The following is a 22,500-nucleotide window of genomic DNA, read 5'->3' on the forward strand; positions in this document are numbered from 1 at the left end:
CATTTTTGCTTGACGCTTATTATGGGCTGAAGAATAGTCGGTAAGCATTTATGTATTTTATTTGCTCTGGTACTGCTTTTCTATGGTTGAAATATCTTGGTGAAAGATTTCACTGTTCGTCACTAACCGCACTACAGTTCGCCGGAAAAAGGTCTATCCTGGTCGCCAATTTTGCATCCATAATGTAGGTGATATGCCTTTCTAAGCATATCAGTTATACGGCACTTCTGTAATGCAAAGGTCACTTTACCACGAATATAGCAGAAGTTGCCTGCCTTATTCATACAAATGCGAAGCATCTGAAAGAAGAAAACAACAAACAATTAGAAGGTAAACAGAATATTCATTCATAAATTAATCATTATAATACAATAGCATGACAACTTAGCAAGTATTTATATAATTCAATAGAAAAATAAAATTAATATAAACTGTCTCACATGCATATCAATAGCTTGATCAATGAATATTTATCATAATTTTTAAAGTGTTTGACTTGGACAATCACTTACCTTTTACCTCAATATGTAAACTTGCGCAAGACAACTCCCAGGAACAATAATGAACGGTTGTGGGACTGTGAGTTATGTAAGAAACCAGAACATTGGTGTTTGCTGTAAAAATTCTGCAGGAAATCCAAATGCTGAATTACGGTTTTTACTTCTAATTGCCAGTCTATGATTTTATATACTTGAATTATTACATTTTAAATTTATGCAGGTAGTTTTGTAGAATTATAATACAATTTAGCTCTGAAATAATCTGAAAGACAAAAGAAAATAATTTAACAAATGTATACATTTTCTAAAAAAAATTCATTTTACACATATTGAAAAGTTGTAATTTTACCATGTTGGAGGTGTACCTACCTACAAATTATCCTATATCTCAATGTCTTTGCTATCGTAACTCATCAGATGTTTCAAACAAGGTTTCTACAGTGAAATGTGATCAAATGTTTCATATCCATCAGCAATGTAGTATGTATGCGTTATAGATTATATGATTAATATAGAAAATTAAGGTATTTAATTGTGGACGGTGTATGGGAGGGGTACGGTAGGAGGTCACATAACCCTAATTTTCATATATTTTATTTAAAATACTGTTTGAAACTGTGCATGCTGTGGAATTAAGATTCCTTAAAAATGGTTGTTTGGACCCCACTACTTAATGTATGTATATAGGGAGAGTTTACGAAAAAACAAAAGACGAAGACAGGTGGTGTACAAAACAAACAGATGTATTAGTATAACGCTTAGGAATAGAAAAAATATTTTACGTTTCGAGCCTACGCTCTTCTACAGAAAGGGACGCAGAAAAAAACAAAGAGAGAAACAAGGAGAGAAAAAATGTGTCGTGGCTAACGATCTATCATGGCGATATATATATACATACAGTTCATGTGCTTTTGGTAGACGAATTTTGGTAGGCATCGACAGGAAATGGGAAGCAAATGTTGTTGCACATGTAGAGCTGAGAAATGGTTGGAGAGATATGCTATTGGCAATTTTGTTATTGCCGTTACTCACTCATTAACGTCGAACTAGTTAGCATTTTCTCACCAATATTTGTTCTTTTTCCTTCTCGTCCTAAACCTCTGCTTCTTTCCTGCATACATTTTCTCTTCGCCTCTAACTTTTAATCACCCTTTGCTAAAATAATTTTAAACTGTTTGCCGTTCACCCTGATTTATAAGATTAAAAACTTTCCAGTGGAGCCTCGACGTTCTATGAAACCGACGCAACCAGAATATCCTTTACCCCCTCCTCCTCATCTCCTTCTTCCTCTTCCTCTTCATCTTATCAACATTTACTATCGTCATCACCGTCACCACCACTACCACCATCACCACCACCATCATCATCATCCTCATCATCACCATCAGCATTACCATCACCGCCAAACTAGCTGACATGGCCAAAGCGGTGGTAATCTGTCTCTACAGGAATGAAATGCTCTGCAAATGCAACAGCCTTTCTACAAATTAAAGATTAAGCTATCATGGCAGTGATGTTTTTTCCATACGACTTGAAATTTTAAGCGTCCTTATTAAAGAGCCTATGGTACTTTACAGATGAACTCTAAGATATCTTTTGCTAAACTGGACACCGTTCGGAGTTAAGGCCAACGTTGAGTTGAGAGTTTTTCTTTTACTGTTTATTGATATTATCTAGGATTTGCTCATTATACACTTTCTGCTTGCATTTTAAATCCACCCATTTCAAACACCATATTATATTTCTATACTCAACGATTAAAATATTTTTGAAAGATAATAGATTCTTTTCTTTTTATTATTTGTGACATGAATCAGCAAGCTGGCAGAATCGTTACCACGTTGGGCAAAACACTTTGCGACATTTCGTCTGTCTTTATGTTCTGAGTTCAAATTCTGCTGAGATCGACTTTGCCTTTCATGTTATCGATAAACTATATACCAGTCGAACACAGGGTTTGATGTAATCGACTTATCCTCTCTCCAAATTTGCTGGCCTTGTACCGAAATTTGCACCCAGCATTGGTGATTTGAATTCTCATTCAATATAAAAGAATATTTTCAAATAAAGTTTGCTTTTCCCTGCAGATAATTAGGTTTAATAAGGAACCCAAATCGTTGGTAAAGAGATTTATCTTTTAACCTTTACCGTTTACTTGCTTCACTCAATGGACTGTAACAGGCTATTGAAGGGTTTAGTCGAACAAATCGTCCTCACTTCTTTTTTTTTCACATGCATGGTACAGATCCAATCGATCTGGTCTTTTTTGCCGAACTACTAATGTTACGGGAACGTAAGGAAACCAACATCAGTCGCCAAACCGTGGTTTGGGACGTACACACACACACACACACACACACACACACACACACATACATACACACACACACACACACACACACACACACTGACTTAATCAGATATAAACATCACAAGACTGTCGGTCCGAGTGAAGTAAAAGATTTCTACGTGGCCAAGTAGAAGGCACATGCCCGTAGTGCCACTCAGTGGGATTAAAATCCGAACCATGTTGTTATGAACCAAACTTCTTACCTCACAGGCACATCTAAGTCTATCTACACTACTTATAGGACACAAACATACAAGATTCGTTTTTAAGTTGTATTCTAATAAAATCCAAATCCAAATAGTCTCCAACTAACCATTTCTGTATAGCTCATGTTTAAGGAACTAATCATGTTCCTGTGCGTTGTACAATCTACTCAAAGAGACGTTGAATTACCATTATCTTCATTCACCATGGTACTGACATTTAAGAACATAAACTTCTAACAAGCTTTAGCTTATTGAATTATTGTTTAAGTATTTAAATCCAATCCAAAACAGCATAATCCAAAACAGGCATTCAAACCATGAACATCACATTTGTATTTCAGACATAGGGCAATGAATTCTATATTATCGGTAAGTTCTTGATATTTTAAGATAGTGATATATCATTTCAGAAATGGTTGCATGCTATTTCCAACGAGGATATACAAGTATTACATATAATACAAGTTTTTTCCCCCATGAATCTAAAGTAAAATTTTAGCCTGATCGCGATTTCAGCTACCTGTTTCATTATTATTCACACGTGACTTTTATATTTTTAACATACATACATACATACATACATGCAAACATACATGCATACATACATACATACATACATACATACATACATCCATACATACAGACATACATACATACATACATACATACATACATACATACATACATACATGCATACATACATGCATACATACATATATACATACATATATATATATATCTATATCTATATCAATATATATATTTATATCTATATCTTTACCTATCTATCTATCTATATCTCTCTCTCTCTCTCTCTCTCTCTCTCTCTATATATATATATATATATATATATATATATATATATATATATATTGTTGTATTCCTGGATTGTCATTGTTTTTGTTGTGTGTTTTCTTTCTCTGCTTATTGCATTCTCAAAGAATGGAATAAGTAGAACACGAAGACGGAAGGTATCGCTAAGGAGGTCAGAGATGTGTGATGAAAGATTTCCGCACAATGGACATGAGTTGGAATATGAAAAGCAATAAACGAATGAAGAACGAATATTTAGTGCGCGTGTTTATTTGGCCAAAAGATGACCGTCCCGAAATACAACAATATCTTTAACAATAACAAAACATGGCATTACATCAGGAATCTTGCAACATAAATTCATATATATATATATATATATGTATGTATGTATGTATTATGTATGTATGTATGTGTGTGTGTGTGTGTGTGTGTGTGTGTGTGTGTGTGTGTGTGTTGTGTGTGTGTGTGTGTGTGTGCGTGCGTGTATATTTATAGCTGTGGGTGACAAACCTTGCTGTATTTTACTATTTATCTTTTTCTGTCACCCACAGTTATGAACATGTTGACTCAGAGGAAACTTTATTTGTAATGGATACCTAATTTGCCGACAGTATAGTCTCAGCTTTCTGTGCATGTTGTGACCAGTTTCATGAGTACAATGTTGTCAGCTATATTTGCATATTAAAATATATTTTAAACTTTCTAAGAAACACGAAAACTTATTTAAATCGAAAATAAGACCAACCTGAAGTGGAATTCGGAACTTTCTAATAAAAAGCTACACACTCCACGGTTTTGTCGGCTACAATTTTTTTTTTTATTTTTGCATGTGTAGTTTTTTTTTTATATGTAGATTTTCACTCATCATTATTTTATAGAAAGACTTTGCTTCTCATTCACTTTTAATGATTGAATATTTTTCAATGATATTTTCCATCATCCACTTGATATGATACTGAAAGATTAGTCTTCGAAGACGTTGCGGATAAAAATGAAGATGAGGACATACGTGAATTTGATATTTGATGTTCCTTTATAAAAGCATGTATTCGTGCATGCCTGTACATATACATATATGTATGTATTTATGTGTGTTTGCATTTGCTTGCACGTGCCTGGAAAGACCTAATAGAAAATGCAGCCAAATGTCCCTAGAATTTTGTTCAGCACGCAGCCGAGGCTGATACCCTCACAAACTATAAGCGCCACCATTGTTTTTTTGTCGAATAAATATAGCTGAAATGTTTTCCTAATGTTGGAATTTTTCTGAGACAACATTTGCCTACAAGACGAAAACAGTAAAACTCTATTGAAAAATTATATTCATAGTAGTGGTAAATTAATCTCAGAATATTGAAAGACTAGATAATAAAATTAAAACAATAGTAAGGTTCAATTAATTATCTCGCTGTATATAATATTTTAGCGAGAATTACACTTACTCAATGATCTTTCTAATAAACCTGCTTCTTTTATATTCGACTCACTCTAACTTATTATGCATCCAATTTATAACATATATTACGTCTCGTTCTTCCTTTGCTGTCTTAATCTCTCTCTCTCTATCTAAATATAACACAGATAACTAAGAAAAGGGTCAACAAAGTCAAGACGAGGTTATATTGCATTCGAAAGCATGACCCTTGCACACAAGATCTCCGTGGCCTTGCTTTAGAAAATGTTTGCGTTAATAAGCTACGCAATGGATTCAAGTTAGTAAAATGAAGTGAATGTAAATGTTGCCAAAAGATTGTTGTTTCTCATTTACTTTTAATGATAGAATGTTTTTTTTTGAAGACCCATTGGAAATTTGGAAGACTCAGTTCCATTCTTTATATAGTGCTTAGACAAAACCTTCACTGGAAACATCGTATTTTTCGTAACATACCTTCGTAGTCGTTGTTTTGTTAATATCTCTGATGGTAGTCACCAATCGCCACAAAAGTTGTTACCGCTTCTACAGATTTGCAGACTTAATTCCTCATTGACTGCAATTTTTAATACAACATATGACAATATAATATGTATGGATGGCGTACTGATAAAAATTTTTTCTTCTCTATGTATTCACATAAAACTAATCATATATGTTTTTATTTGTATAGTTGAATGGGGATTATAGAAAAAAAAACTGTCAATATACAATTATATGGGACAATATAAATGTTCAAAGGTGCATACATTTCTATAACAAATATATACATGATGGTTGGTAAATCCTGAATCAATACCGTGTACATACGCCTCAGTTATATGTTCTATATACATTTATGAAGGTATAAGTCTACTTTCATCTTCATATATATATATACATATATATATGAAGATATACATATATGACGATGAAAGTAAAATTATACGTTCATAAATGTATAAGGAACATATAAACAGAAGCGTTTGTAGAAGATATATAATTATATGATGATATATATATAAAGGTATATATATATATATATATATATATATATATAATAAATCTGAAATGTATACGCGTTTAAATAGATATATTTTCAAATGTATGTATGTATGTATATATATATATATATATATATATATATATACACTTACATTTGAAGATATACATATATATATATTTAAACGCGTATATATTTCAGATTTATTAGGCGCCCCCGTATATAAATATCATTGTATGTTGATACATGAATTGGGTTCAAGAAAAGTATTATGTTGGAATATATAGGGATATCAGATGATCAAATGCACCTAGTTATGTGTATATACGCAAACATTTGCATCTATGCGTTAATGGGGGACAATATACCTGCGTATTTGCGCAAACGAGTATATGTCTGCCTATATTGAATCACTTCTATATATACGAATATGTGTAGAAATTTCCATGTATGCTTGCAGGTGTATATACATACATACATACATACATACATACATACATACATACATACATATATATATATATATATATAATATATATATATATATATATACATACATATGTGTGTGTTTATATAATAAAAAATATTACCGCAATGATCTGGTAAAATGTCGGTGAAACTTTAATAGGATTATACAATAGGTAAAAAATGGTTAAGTACCAGTGGTTTAAATGAATGGTTACGCAAGCAATCGGTTACTTTGTAGTTAAATTAATAGCGAATTGATTAGTAATTAAAAAAGTGAAGTTCAGCCAGAGCGTGTATTTACTTTTGACGTAATATTCCTACCACGAAACAACAAAATAACAAATTTTTCATTCTAGTTTCCTTATGAAATTTATATAAACTCTCTCGATATTTACAGAAATTTTCATATATCATCAGGAATGCCATCCATCTCCGCTGTAGCCGATATACCTTGGACTAAATTAATCAAACACACTCCAAAGTTAAAGGCTGAATTAAATTGATGTATATGTGTGTCTATGTGTGTGTGCGTGTGCGTGCGTGCGTGCGTATGTGTGTGAGTGTGTGTTTGTGTGTGTTCTGTATATATATATATATATATATATATATATATATATATATATATATATATATATATATATATATATATACAGAACACACACAAACACACACTCACACACATACGCACGCACGCACGCACACGCACACACACATAGACACACATATACATCAATTTAATTCAGCCTTTAACTTTGGAGTGTGTTTGATTAATTTAGTCCAAGGTATATCGGCTACAGCGGAGATGGATGGCATTCCTGATGATATATGAAAATTTCTGTAAATATCGAGAGAGTTTATATAAATTTCATAAGGAAACTAGAATGAAAAATTTGTTATTTTGTTGTTTCGTGGTAGGAATATTACGTCAAAAGTAAATACACGCTCTGGCTGAACTTCACTTTTTTAATTACTAATCAATTCGCTATTAATTTAACTACAAAGTAACCGATTGCTTGCGTAACCATTCATTTAAACCACTGGTACTTAACCATTTTTTACCTACATACATATATATATATATATATATATTACCTACATACATATATATATATATATATTACCTACATACATATATATATATATAATATATATATATATATATATATATATATGTATGTATGTATAGGGTGCGATGAATAAACTGTCGTCTAAATTACGCAATATTGAAAATAACGCTGACACCTCATTTTAACAGATATATTTACCAAAATTACATAAAGTTATCTTCAAAATATCTAAAAATTGCCATTCTCTTCTGTTACGGCCTCCAGGCAACTTCGGAACCTCCTGCAACTCTCCTTGTTAAAGTTGGTGAACGCTGTCATAATCCTTGTCTTCAGTTCATCTTTGGTGTTACAAGGATTTTTGTTGGTCTCTCGCTCAACTGCGTTCCACACATAATAATCAAGGGGGTTGCAGTCTGGGGAGATAGATGACCAGATGATAGGTGCGAGGTGGTTGCAGAAATTGTCTGACAACCATGACCGGGTTCTCCTGCTTGTGTGGCATTGTGCACAGTCCTGTTGTACACATAGGATGTTCCAGCAGCCGCCCTTTTGACCCAGGGCAGCACTACCTCTTCTAGGCACTTGATGTAGGCTTCCATGTTGAGTGTGAGGCCTTGTGTGAAGATGAATGGAGGCTAAATGTCGCCACCACTAGTTTTCACTCCAAACACCATGATGTTGACTGGATGTTTGATTTTTTATCACTTTCGATACATGTCCTCATACTGACACCCAAGCACTATGAAATGTTCGTATTGGAGCTCCCGGTGCAAATTCCAAGCTGTACAGCATGGAGTTTCTGTCAGAATGAATAACATCAAGATGCTGTTTTTCGCACAGACGTTGCCCAACTGACGGTAATATACTGTTTAGTCACCAAAATCAAAAAGAAACAAAGCGTATGCGCGAAATTAAAAATATAGTATAGTGACAATTTAACCATCGAAGCCTGTATAAATATTTGTGCGTGTGTGTTGAACATTTTAAATGTAGATGCCGATATACGATTTCAAAAAGTTCCTGGACTAGATCAGCAGCGCGCCAGCAGTTAGTACCACGCGGTTGCATTCGTAGTGGGGGATAGCACTGTCCTTCATGAGGCAGTGTCCTGAGTGACATTGTTGTGTTTGCTTCGCATGAGGTGAAATTTCTGTTTTTGTGATCACGTCTAAGCTGTAGTCTGCGATTTTGTCAGAAACATCGCGTCAATGTCCGTCAAAATCTCCGTAAAGCGTGCTACTGATGACTCATCCTTCCTATCGAGGATCTTCACCGGTGACGAGTGTTAGGTCTACGGGTACAACCCTAAGACGAAGCAACAGTCGTCACAATGGAAGTGCCATTCATCTCCACGACCGAAGAATGCGGAACAGAGTCGCAGCCCAATCAAGAGCCTGTACATAGCTTTTTTCGACATCCGAGGCTTTGCACATCGAGAATTCGTACCTCGGATCAGACAGTGAATCGAGAGTTCTACTATGACATTGTGAAGCGTTTGAGAAAGGACAATCGGCAGAAGCGTCAGGACCTGTGGAGTGCGAGGAATTGGATTCTTCACGACGACAGTGCCCCTTGTTACCAGGTTCTCTTCATTCGTGAGTTTCTCGCCAAAAACAACATGGTGTTGCTTCAGCACCCGCCTTATTCGCCAGATATAGCACCTGCGGACTTCTATCGTTTCTCAAGGCTTCCATTTTAACTCCTCTGTTGAGGTTAAGAGTGAGTCGCAGAAAATCCTCGACTCTCTTGCGATAAAAACGACTTCCTGACCGAACCCCAAATGGAGCAGAAATGCAAGAACCGGTGTATTACTACGCAAAGTAACTATTTCGGAGGAGATGATGTCATAACTTGTGTAAATAATTATATTTTATTAAACATAACTAGTCCAGGAGCTTATTTATACCACCTTTTATGTGTAGACATTATCTCAGAAAGCCATACACATAAACGCACGCTCGCATGCACACACACAAACACATACACTTCGAACACATCTTTTTACTTTGAATATTTTGCGGGGATATATTTGTTATAGAAACTTTTTAGAAATAATTTACACAATTCACAATTAGCCAGACTGATATTAAGCACAGCAACACCAGCAGTATTATTCTCGTTATTTACTAAACAGCTTCATTTTACAGAAGCTGTTGTTGATAAGAACATATTGTATAAAGTTTAATTTCATTTAATGGCTGAATTTCTTTAGCTATTGGAGTGTCACTATATACATGCATATATATACGTATATATATGTATATATATATATGTGTGTGTGTGTGTGTGTATTATATATATATATGTATTATATATATTATATATATATATATTAGATATACATATACATATATATATCCACGTATATATATATATATATATATATATATATATATATATATATATATATATACTTATATCTATCTATCTATATATATATATACATACATATATATATATATATATATATATATATATACATACATATATAAATATATATATATACACATATGTATGTATATGTATGCATATATATATGTTTATATATACATATATATATATACATATATATATATACTTATATCTATCTATCTATATATATATATATATATATATATATAATATACATTTATCTGCCCTGTAACACACAATTTAGAAACTATTAAGATAAGAACTTTACCTTGTATTGTGTTTGTGTATACCCCTTATTTCAAAATCTACCCATGAATGATAAAACACAAAAAAATGTTTTTTAATCTAGATATACCATATTTGACAAAATTGAAAGAAATACATTGTAAGACCTTCGAATAATACAATTTTCTTTTGTTTTATTATTTCTATATTTTTCACTTACCTGTTGTGTAACGGTCTATAGGCGCGGCGTCATAACATCTCCCATATACGTTGTTCGAATGACATTGTACTTGGTCTTAAAAAAGCAAAAAGTAATTATATAATAGGCTCTATTGAATGAGACTAATATACTTGCTTCTGAATGAAGTTATGAGACGAATACAAATGTTGCAGTTCACGCAAATATTATTGAATATGTACTAGTACAGAGATAACGGAGACGTAGTGAAAAATAAAAAGACAATTTTTTTGCTTTTGGGGTTTTTCCTGCCTATAGTATAGCGTAAATTGTTAATTATACTCTTTTACTTTTACTAGTTTCAGTCATTTGACTGCGGCCATGCTCGATAACTACCTTTAGTCGAGCAAATCGACCCCAGGACTTATTCTTTGTAAGCCTAGTACTTATTTCATCGGTCTCTTTTGCTTAACCGTTAAGTTACGGGGACGTAAACACACCAGCATCGGTTGTCAAGCGATGTTGGGGGGACAAACACAGACCCACAAACATATACACACATATACATATATATATGTACATATATACGACGGGCTTCTTTCAGTTTCCGTCTACCAAATCCACTCACAAGGCTTTGGTCAGCCCGAGGCTATTGTAGAAGAAAACCTGCCCAAGGTGCCACGCAGTGGGACTGAACCCAGGACCATGTGGTTGGTAAGCAAGCTACTTACCACACAGCCACGCCTGCTTATGAAATGTTGAAACTTAAGCCAAAAAGAGGAAAATCTATAGTACACAAATAATCGTTCAGTTGAAAATATGGATCATATGGATCATTATTATTTAAAATCCAGAGCCAGTTTCTGATAGTGCCAATGTGAAGGGTTATGGCTAGAACTATATATAACTGAGAAACGAAACCCTCAACCGACTTAGAGGCAGAAAAAACTATCCAAGGAATTCAGGGAAATATTAATTTTGTAATATTATTACAAAGAATTCAATTTTGTAGCATTCATTGCATGCACCATCAGGCATAGAATACAAAGGACAGATTTTGAAAGTTTCTCTTTTTTTTTTTTTTTGAGAGACGGCTTTTTCAAGGGTACTTATAACAGGTGAGCAAGCTGGTTGAGTTCTTCCTAAGACTAATCTTAATGGAGAGTTATTTCACAATGGCATTTCATATATTTATATATTGTATTCCGAGCTGTCGTCCTATCCATTCTCCCCTACAGCTGTGAGACATTGATGTTTTATCGACGTGAAGAAAATAGAACGTTCCCAACAACACAAACTTTGCGCGGTTGCAGAATTCGATGGAAGGACTATATTACTAATGAAAAGGTTCTGCTCCAGGCCGGAATGCCCGGCATTGAAGCTACCATGGTACGATACAGCCTCCACTGATCGGGTCACATCATACGCATGCATCATACAAGCCTCCACACTAAGTCCCCAAATTTCATTCTCGAGACCAGCTCAAGGTCACCTCATCCGCTGCTCCATTGACCCAAATACATGGGAAGTAATCACCATTGACCACTCAAAGTGGCGGAATGTCATCGTCAAGGGAACGCACCAGATGCAAAATAACACACATCATGAGGCAGATGACAGACGTTGAAGACTCAAAGAGCGACCCCCACTTTCTCACTCCCCGCCAACCCTCTCCTGTGATAAATGTCCCCGCTACTTCTATACAGCCCTTGACCTCAACAGCTACCTCAGGTTCCGGCACTCTTCGCACCCATCAGCATGTAGAGACTCAGTCACTCGCTATAGATTAAAGGGTAAAGAGACCCCTCCAGTCATTTATGACCATGGGATTGCACCTAGAAAGTTATTCTCCGAGATATAAACCCAGGCAAGGATGTCTATGGAAGGCCATGCATATCAGCCTCTCCTTCCCACTCCACCGATGTTATTCAAAGGAAAGACAAAGAGGATACACCTTGGTACCAGTGACGTCGCAACTCATTTCTACATCTGAGAGAACCGGAGCAACGTGAAATAAAGTGATTTCCTTAAGAACTCAACACACAGCCCGATCCGGGAATCGAACTTATTACCTCATGATTGTGAGCCCGACGCTCTAACAACTGAGCTGTGCACCTTCACCACTCGTTACAGATTAACTACTTGGATAAGAGGAGATGCTATCAATATGTGTGTGCGTGCGTGTGCTACAAGGCCGCAGCTCATGAAAAGAAACTTAGGAAATCATGGAATTGTTTATGTAAGATAAGTCAAAATAACAAATACTGATGAATATTTTGTGTAGAACGCAAATTGTTTTGCATGTTAATTGACAGCCATCAGGTTACTCTGAAAATACCTTATTTCAAATGCGAACGGGATAATGAGATACGTGACTTGTATCGTTAGAGGTAATTTTTCTGCTCACAGATAATCTTACTTCTGGATCGCAGAGCAATTCATAAAATAAATTGCTTCTACCATTTCCCCTTTCCTTTTCGATCGCTTTATCGATATTATCGGAGAAATCAGTGAGGATCGAAGGAAAATTCCACCAGAATATCAAGATAATTCAGAGAGAATATCAAGAGAAATTACAAGTCAGTGCAACTAAGGAAGATTGATGGGGTTGGTAACAAAATTTGTTTAAAGCAGTATATATTCTTTTGAAGCCTAGCCAGGCTCATGGGCCCGGTTTCCTGGTTTCTGTGGCGTGTGTGTTCCCCCCAGCTGGACGGGACGCCAGTCCATCGCAGCGTTACCCGAAAAATAAGAAAGTGTGAGAGAAAGTTGAGGCGAAAGAGTACAACAAGGGGTCGCCACCACCACTTGCCGGAGCCTCGTGGAACTTTAGGTATTTTCGATCAATAAACATACACAACGAAACCGCTATCCTCCGATCGCGAGTCCGCTGTCCTAACCACTGGGTCATTGCGCCTCAAGGTAGTATATACAAGGCATATAAAGCATCAATGTAATCTTTGGTAGTTATCTAGGGCCCGTTTTCTACACAGTTACATGTTCTTTCTGAAATCAAAGTATAAAATCTAATTTTGCTAATTATTGAATTTATATAACATATAAGTCAATTTCTACTACACACGGGTCTCCTCTCGTTAATGAACAGGTGATAAACGATAAGATTACGAAATCGGGAAAATATTTCTTTTATTTTCCGATGTTTCTACATTTGATGAGGATAGTGATGATATGATGACGACGACGTCGATGACAGTGATGTTGATAGCGACCACAATGATGATGATATTTGTGGTCATGATAATGATGAAGTCACGCGTGTAAGGGAATCTCATTAAAACGATACTTTCTTATGTACCCTTCTAAGTAAATGATAATGATGGAAAATATGAACAAACGTGATGTTACAGAAATGTGGAGTAAATGCTTTATAGCACTTCGTTTTCGTATTTGTATTAGACTGAAGGCAGACCTTAAAGAGAAAGGTCATATCATTTATGAGCTCAAAATGGTTGTTTTTGAGCAGCTTATTAAACAAACTATCGATTAGTTAGTTGGCCAGGTATTTAACCGATTGACTAAAAATATAGAAATGATATTGAACCAGTGTGTGTGCTTATTATTGTTGGCGTAATGACCCTCTCAAGACACAACAACACCTTGTACGGTTTTGTATGTGGGAGATCTTGTCTTTTATAGCCAAAACTCGATGAATTTAGTACTATTCTTTTGCTGCTGCTGCTGCTTCTTAACATCAGGTGAGCTCCAGACGAGCAGACTTTGCTCTCACATATTGCTAAGCTGACGATTTTTTTCCGGTACTGTATATACGACTGCAATATCCAGTTATTCTCTTTTTATAAGGTGTGATTTAGGAAAGATTTAATTACTATTCCTAACAAGTTGGCAGTTGAGTGAATTGAAATGTTACTGCCTGAAGCAAAACATAATTTCAATATAGAATTCTGTGAAATAAAAGTACCAGGAAGAATTAAAAAAACATACAAATACAGAAGTACTTCGATTATGACGTGTTCGATTACTGCGTGTTCAACTGAGACTTCCACGAATTAATGTGGTTGGTATTTTTTTTTATTAGATATGTTTGAAGATAAAGCGCTATTCAGATAACCTTAAAACGCTTTCCGAATTTTGGTAAAAAAAAAAATCGAAGATTGCACATAAGAATTCACTGCGGTATGCGTTATGCACAGCTGTTTGCAGTTATTCAAAGGGGGCGGAAATGAATAAGCGAAAGGAAAGATTAACAAGCGCAATATTTTCTGAATTTGTTCAGTTAATTAAGAAAACGAAATGGAATCCTTGACATTAGGGTTATAGTGGAAAGGGTAAGGGTGGATGATAGTGTAGTGGACAGATATTGTAACAAATTGTAACAAATCGGGGAAGTTATTGGTTCTATTCATGATAAATTACAAATGTTGATAAAATGGAAATGATTTGGAAATTAATTCTCTCTAAATTTGAAAAAGTAATTCTTTGTCAAATAAAATAAAGTGCACGTTTAAGTTACAGTGAATCTGTTAAACGGCATTAACCTCTGATTACATGAGGAAATATCCAGAACAAACTATGATAATGTCAAAGAATTGTATGGCACGCATGATGGGTATACTTCGATGATGAAAATCTTTAAATTTTAAAGCGTCAAATTTCATATGGCCAAGACGGAATAAATGAAGCTGAGCTGCAAACAGCTGAAATTTCTACTGTACTTTTCGAATTATAGAGTTTTAAAGATAGAAAGTAATTTGATAATGCTTAGATATTCAAATTTGGAGAGAGCTATGCAAATAAGGAGGCAGCTTGAAAATGCACTCAACGACCAATAGGGAGATGAACATACATTGACAATAATATAATAAAACCGAAAGTTCTTTTATTACATTATAAAGATATAAAAGTATTTATAATTCTGTGCGTATTCTGATACAAGTCAAACTCATAAAACTGCATTCAATAACACTGGACAACAAAGATTTTGCTACTGGGGTAAAAGCATGCGTTTTAGATTAAGTCGACGATGCTTATTCCGAATCTGCACTGAGAATTGTTCTAGCACGTCAGGATTTTGAGTTATGCGCAAGATTACAACTATACTTTCGGCTAGATATAGGCCGTATTATAGGAGCAAGAAAACAATGCTTGCTTCTGCACTGACGGCAATGCACTCGTGCAAATCTAGAACATGTAAATGTGACTAACGAATGGAGATTGTTTATAGACTCGAGTAAGGTTAGCCTCAAATTTGTGTTGTTACATAATGGTAATGAAGAACCTTCCATTCCTATTGTATGGAAGAAACTTATGAATCTATGGAACTCATTCTGAAAGGAGTTAATTACTCAGTTCATAAGTAGTATATTTTTGGTGATTTAAAGGTATCTTCCCTCCTCCTAGAACTGCAGCTGGGATATACCAAAAATGTGCTTCTTGTGTGTTTGGAGTCTAAAAGAGATGAGCGCACAGTTGGTCGGTACAATGCGCAGTATATGCCACTTGTGAACCCTAAAAGATCTTCGTCCCATCCCTTCACATTAAACTCGACCACATGAAGAACTCCGTAACAGAAATGACACACGATACTTGTGGCTTGCAGTACCTAAAATCAAATTTTGGTGCAGAGAAAATGACGCAAAACTGAAAGCATATATTTTAATTGGACCTGAGATCAGAGAATTGATGTCTAATAGCAAATTCAGAGGTAGACTGAATCCAGTTGAGCTGACGGCATGACATTCGTCCGTGTTAGTTGTACACAACTTTCTCGGAAATCATAGGGTTGAAAAGTATGCTGACTTAATAAACAACATGCTAACAGCGTATGAAAGAATGGAATGCCGAATATTGCTTAAAATCCAATACTTGCATTCTCATCTCGATTTTTTTTCCAACGAATCTTGGCGCCGTTAGTGATGTGCATGTTGAGAGGTTCCACCAGGACATATCTGAGATGGAAACGAGATATCAAGACCGGTTTAATCCACACATGACGGATGACTACTGCTGGTTCCTATAACGAGTGACCAGCATGACGAATAAGCGCAAGAGCAAGTGTCTCAAACATTTCTGAGCTGAGCATGTCAAAAATAAAGTGAGTATTCCCTTAACATAAATATACTATGTACCATTATATTATAATACTATTTGCCTTTAACATAAATATACTATATATAGTACTAATATACTATTATTATAATTATTTACCTGTAACTAAACTATTCCTGATATTGATATAGTATTTATATATATTTATGCGCATACCTTACAATCCTGACGTACTGCAGCAATTCTGAGTTCAGATTTGGAATCAGCAATCTCGATTTAGTTTAGTACAGCATAATTTGTCTGAGTAGCAGACAACATTATTTTTTTTTGGCTGCCCAGTATAATTTATTTCCCTTTTTTACAGCGATTTTCATGCACTCTATTTTTTCTTCGTAGTTCAGAAAATTAACAACTTGGATTTTTTTTTTATTTCAAAGTTTAAACATCATTCGGCGATTTGATGCATATATTTTATCTATCTATCTATCTATCTATCATCTATCTATCTATCTATCTATCTATCTATCTATCTATCTATCTATCTATCTATCTATCTATCTATCTATCTATCTATTTAAAATGTATGTGTATATCCATGCTTGTGTGCAATTGTGTGCGTGTGTGTGTGCATGGGCGTGTATGGGTTCGATATCTGCTTCTTGTTCACAATGGTATCGGACATGTCTTTTTTCAGTACTCGCATTAATCAAGAGTGTTCAACAAAAAGATTTTTAAATAAAAATTAAGATGGAGAGAAACTGGCGTAGAAGATGATTTGATATAGATTCAAGGATTATAAAGCATCTAAAGGAAGAAAAGAACCAAAAGTATCAAGGTCAAATAAATTCCAATGAGCAGGTGCATCCTTTGAGAATTGTGCGACATCTAGAACTTAGTAACATTTCACAGAACAAGTCGAAGGAAAATAAGACGAAAGTTTAGTAATGCTATTTGTTACGGTATCGGATGTGTAGGGCATTGGTTCATAATATCGCAACTGTTCGATGGATATATAAAAACACGAATAAAGGGGTATTTTTCTTCATAGAATATCAATTTGAATCGTCCGATATTCAGATTCATCTGTAAATATGAAACCGTGTCTAATACAGGTACATATATACTTGCATAATGTGTGTATATATTGGGTTGTCCGGAAAGTTCGTGCCGATTTATAGCAGCTTACCTTTCGACTTATTTTAGAACATGGTTGAGTCCATAAAATAGGATTTGACTACACCTCCATTTAGAGCACAGTTTTAGCTATCTTTTCGTGGAAGAAGGTTTATCTTCCTATAACCTGTGTTAATTTTGTAACCCTTTAAAATGGAAGATAAGACAGTTCATTTTCGGCACTTGATGCTTTGGGAACCAGACAAAAATTGCTGCAGCTCGGCTGGGATTTGTTACCCCACCCTCCATATTCACCAGATATTGCTCCTTCGGGTTTCCACTTATTCAGGTATCTGCAGATTAGTGTTAATGGTAAAAATTTCGATTCCTTGGATGCCGTAAAAAGATACCTTGATGAATTCTTTGCCATGAAACCACCTCAATTCTGGGAAGAGTGTATTTTCAAGTTAAAGGCAAGATGGAGACGCGTTGTGCAACAAAATGTTTCATATCTGGTTGATTAAAAATGTAACGGCAAGTATTTATTGACCTTTTTCTCTCCTTTAAAAATCGGCACGAACTTTCCGAACAACCCAATACTTTCTAGTGGCTATGAGTTGTTTTGACACTTATTTCTAGCAATACCGAATAAGCTACTCTGATTTTGTGAAATTTCTACAATAACCCTTATAAACTGACAAAGCGAGTTGAGTTTAACCCTAGGCACTGGGTGAGGGCCACTGAGGAGCATTAATAAAAATGTGAAATCATTGGTGATTTGGCCATGCTCGGGTGCGGTAGGGAGCTTACCGCGCTTTTCGGTCATTAAGATAAGTGCTATGTCTGTATGCGTTTTCTAGTGACTATGAATGAGCGTGTGTATCATAATATATATATTCATGTAATCCGGTAGTATTCGTAAAGAAGCCTGTTAATGTGCCATTTTATATTAGTGCAGACACATTAAGTAATTTATTTATTATTAAATATCATAATATAAGTTATTTACAGCTTTTTTTAGTTATAAAGCAAATTTATCGTGGTATTTGGATTTTTTATCGTTAAATAAGTATTCAGCTAAATATTTCTGTCATTTATGACTATATATACATACATACACACATACATACATGCATATATATATATATATATATGTATATATATACCTGGGCTGATCAATAAATATTTCATTTCTGTTGCTATAGTAACGAGGCAAAAGCATCCAAAATGAAGCTTGGCACAAATTGACCTTAAGCTGTGTTTTGCATGCGCATGAAGTTTTAACATTGTAACTCACTTCTGCTGTTTGCACCAGTGCTTGGAGGGAAGGTTGTAGCGTGTGATTGTCGCATTAACCATAACATAGAAAGCTGACCAGAGAATCTGCATCAAATCTTGCCAAAAGCTCGGTGATACCTGCTCAGAAGCCTACGCAAAGTTTTTATCGTTTTCGACACGACGCAGTCAAGTTGAGCTTGTGCAACTGAAACCCGAGTGTTCTTTTGGTCAGCTGAAAACAGTTTTTGGCACAAACTTGGCAGACACGCATCTCATACTCAAATCTTCAGTGATAATGGATTGAGCTGAACCGTAACTAATATGCACATCCTCTGATAACTCACGGATGGTGTTTCTACTCACAGCTGCTCGCACATCTGCGATGTTTTCCTCAGTTCTGGTGGCTGCGGGTCTCCCAGTACGTTCGTCAATATCGACATGTTTTCGCCCGTCTTGGAATCGTCTGAACCACTCAAACACTTGTGTGCGACTCATACACTCCTCTCCATACACTTTCTGTAACTTTGCCTGGGCCTCTGAGCAGGTATCGCCATGACAAATATCTTCGTCATGGTCAATGCGACGATCACCCGCTACGAACGTTCTATCCAAGCACTGCTGTAAACAGCGCAAGTGGGCTAGAACGTTTAAACAAAGAAAGCACGTAGAACAGGGTTCAAGTTCAATCTGTGGCAAGTGACGTCACTCTGCGTGCTTTAGATTCGTTACTATGGTAACAGTCAGGATACTTATCGATCAGACCTCGTATACATACATACATACATACATACATATATATATATATATATGTATATATATACCTGGGCTGATCAATAAATATTTCATTTCTGTTGCTATAGTAACGAGGCAAAAGCATCCAAAATGAAGCTTGGCACAAATTGACCTTAAGCTGTGTTTTGCATGCGCATGAAGTTTTAACATTGTAACTCACTTCTGCTGTTTGCACCAGTGCTTGGAGGGAAGGTTGTAGCGTGTGATTGTCGCATTAACCATAACATAGAAAGCTGACCAGAGAATCTGCATCAAATCTTGCCAAAAGCTCGGTGATACCTGCTCAGAAGCCTACGCAAAGTTTTTATCGTTTTCGACACGACGCAGTCAAGTTGAGCTTGTGCAACTGAAACCCGAGTGTTCTTTTGGTCAGCTGAAAACAGTTTTTGGCACAAACTTGGCAGACACGCATCTCATACTCAAATCTTCAGTGATAATGGATTGAGCTGAACCGTAACTAATATGCACATCCTCTGATAACTCACGGATGGTGTTTCTACTCACAGCTGCTCGCACATCTGCGATGTTTTCCTCAGTTCTGGTGGCTGCGGGTCTCCAGTACGTTCGTCAATATCGACATGTTTTCGCCCGTCTTGGAATCGTCTGAACCACTCAAACACTTGTGTGCGACTCATACACTCCTCTCCATACACTTTCTGTAACTTTGCCTGGGCCTCTGAGCAGGTATCGCCATGACAAATATCTTCGTCATGGTCAATGCGACGATCACCCGCTACGAACGTTCTATCCAAGCACTGCTGTAAACAGCGCAAGTGGGCTAGAACGTTTAAACAAAGAAAGCACGTAGAACAGGGTTCAAGTTCAATCTGTGGCAAGTGACGTCACTCTGCGTGCTTTAGATTCGTTACTATGGTAACAGTCAGGATACTTATCGATCAGACCTCGTATACATACATACATACATACATACATACATATATATATATATATATATCAGTGTGTGTGTGTGCGTGTATGTGTGTAAATATATATATATATATATATCTCTTATTATAAAAGGCAGATTTTATCTGCCTCCCTTTGGGAGTTATACAAATCTACAATATAGGATTTCTTCAATTACAATTTACCTAGCAGTTTTAAGAGTACAATGCATCGCGTCATGCCAGGTCCAGTTTTTAAAATTTAAACTCCAATTAAGCAAAATTTACAGAAAACTCACATTCTGGTGTGTGTGTCAAATGCTTTTCTTAGTCTGGTTTACACCACACGCAAACGCACACACACAGTGGACAACGAATAAAATGAAAGTAAATGTAATATTTGTTTCTGTCTATCACGCTGATAGATACATGAGTAAAATGTACGGGAAGCTAACAGATAACAGTGAGTGAAAATGTTCTTGGAAGAGAGTAAATTAGCGACAGTGATTTGAGGAAGACTAAACTGAAACTATGAAACAGTGTTTATGTATAAACAGACGACACTTATATAAACCCTTTCGTTACCAAACCGCCCGAATTTACCTATTCATATTTAAATGAGAATATCAGAGTAAATCTCTTTAGTACATTCGTGAAAACACGTATTATACTTCGTAAACACTTCAAATACAGTTTTGTACAAAAATCGAAGTGTAATTTTAATTTCGTGAATTATGGGAGATTTTTTTCCGAAATTGTTCCTATTGTGTTTTCAAAATTTGTAATTCTGACAAAAAATGGATACGAATTTCATTATATCAAGCAGCGAGTCAGAATTCGAAGGATTTTCTACTGAAGACCTTCATAAATCTAACTCTATGACTGAAAAAAAAAGCATCTTTATATAAGAGTGAAGTTGTGTGTCTGTCCCCTTCGATTTACATTCGTAATTACTCCCACATTTTGCGGTGCAGTTTAACGAAAAGCGGGTATCTTATAGTCGTGATTCATATCGAGCCCTTCTGGGTATTAGCGCGCGTCTACGATGAGTCTACGATTTTAAAAAAATTTACCATCATATTTTTCCATTTTAATGCATTTTTTTCGCTTTTATATAAGGGAAGTAACTCTCTAAAAATATCTACGATGTGTCAACGATTTTAAAAAAATTTACCTTAATTTTTTTTCAATTTTTAATGCATTTTTTTGCTATTTTTTGGCTATAACTCTCTAAAATGCTTATATAGTTATTTCCCTTACAACCCGAGCAACGCCGGGCGATACTGCTAGTCTTATTATAAAAGGCAGATTTTATCTGCCTCCCTTTGTAAGTTATAGAAATCTACAATATAGGATTTCTTCAATTACAATTTACCTAGCATTTTTAAGAGTAGAATGCATCGGGTCATGCCAGGTCCGGTTTTTAAATTTTCAACCCCAATTAAGCAAAATTTAGAGAAAACTCACATTCTGGTGTATATGTCAAATGTTTTTCTTAATGTGGGATACACCACACGCAAAGGCACACACACACAAAGGGAGCGACTGTTTCACTGACGCTATCACCCTTCTCCTCCTTTGTCTTTGCAAGTTTGCAGCTATTAAAGTGAAAACAGTGAATCCGACAGCGATTAAGAAAATGAATTGGTACCTGAATGGAGTGAAAATTTAAAAACTGTTTCTTTCGGTGATTTTTCTGAAGAAACTGCACCAAGCCACAGACTTTCCCAGAAGAGTATAAAGCCTTAAACTATTTCTTTTTACTTTTCG

At 35.5% G+C, this 22,500-nt stretch overlaps 1 protein-coding gene across 2 annotated transcripts in view; it reads left to right on the forward strand.

The window, feature by feature from the left end:
* Window positions 1-22,500, forward strand: part of LOC115211023 — a 607,449-nt gene that overhangs the window by 427,705 nt on the left and 157,244 nt on the right. The window lies entirely within an intron of this gene.

The sequence above is a fragment of the Octopus sinensis genome, linkage group LG4, assembly GCF_006345805.1.
Source record: "Octopus sinensis linkage group LG4, ASM634580v1, whole genome shotgun sequence".
NCBI classification, from domain to species: Eukaryota; Metazoa; Mollusca; class Cephalopoda; order Octopoda; family Octopodidae; genus Octopus; species Octopus sinensis.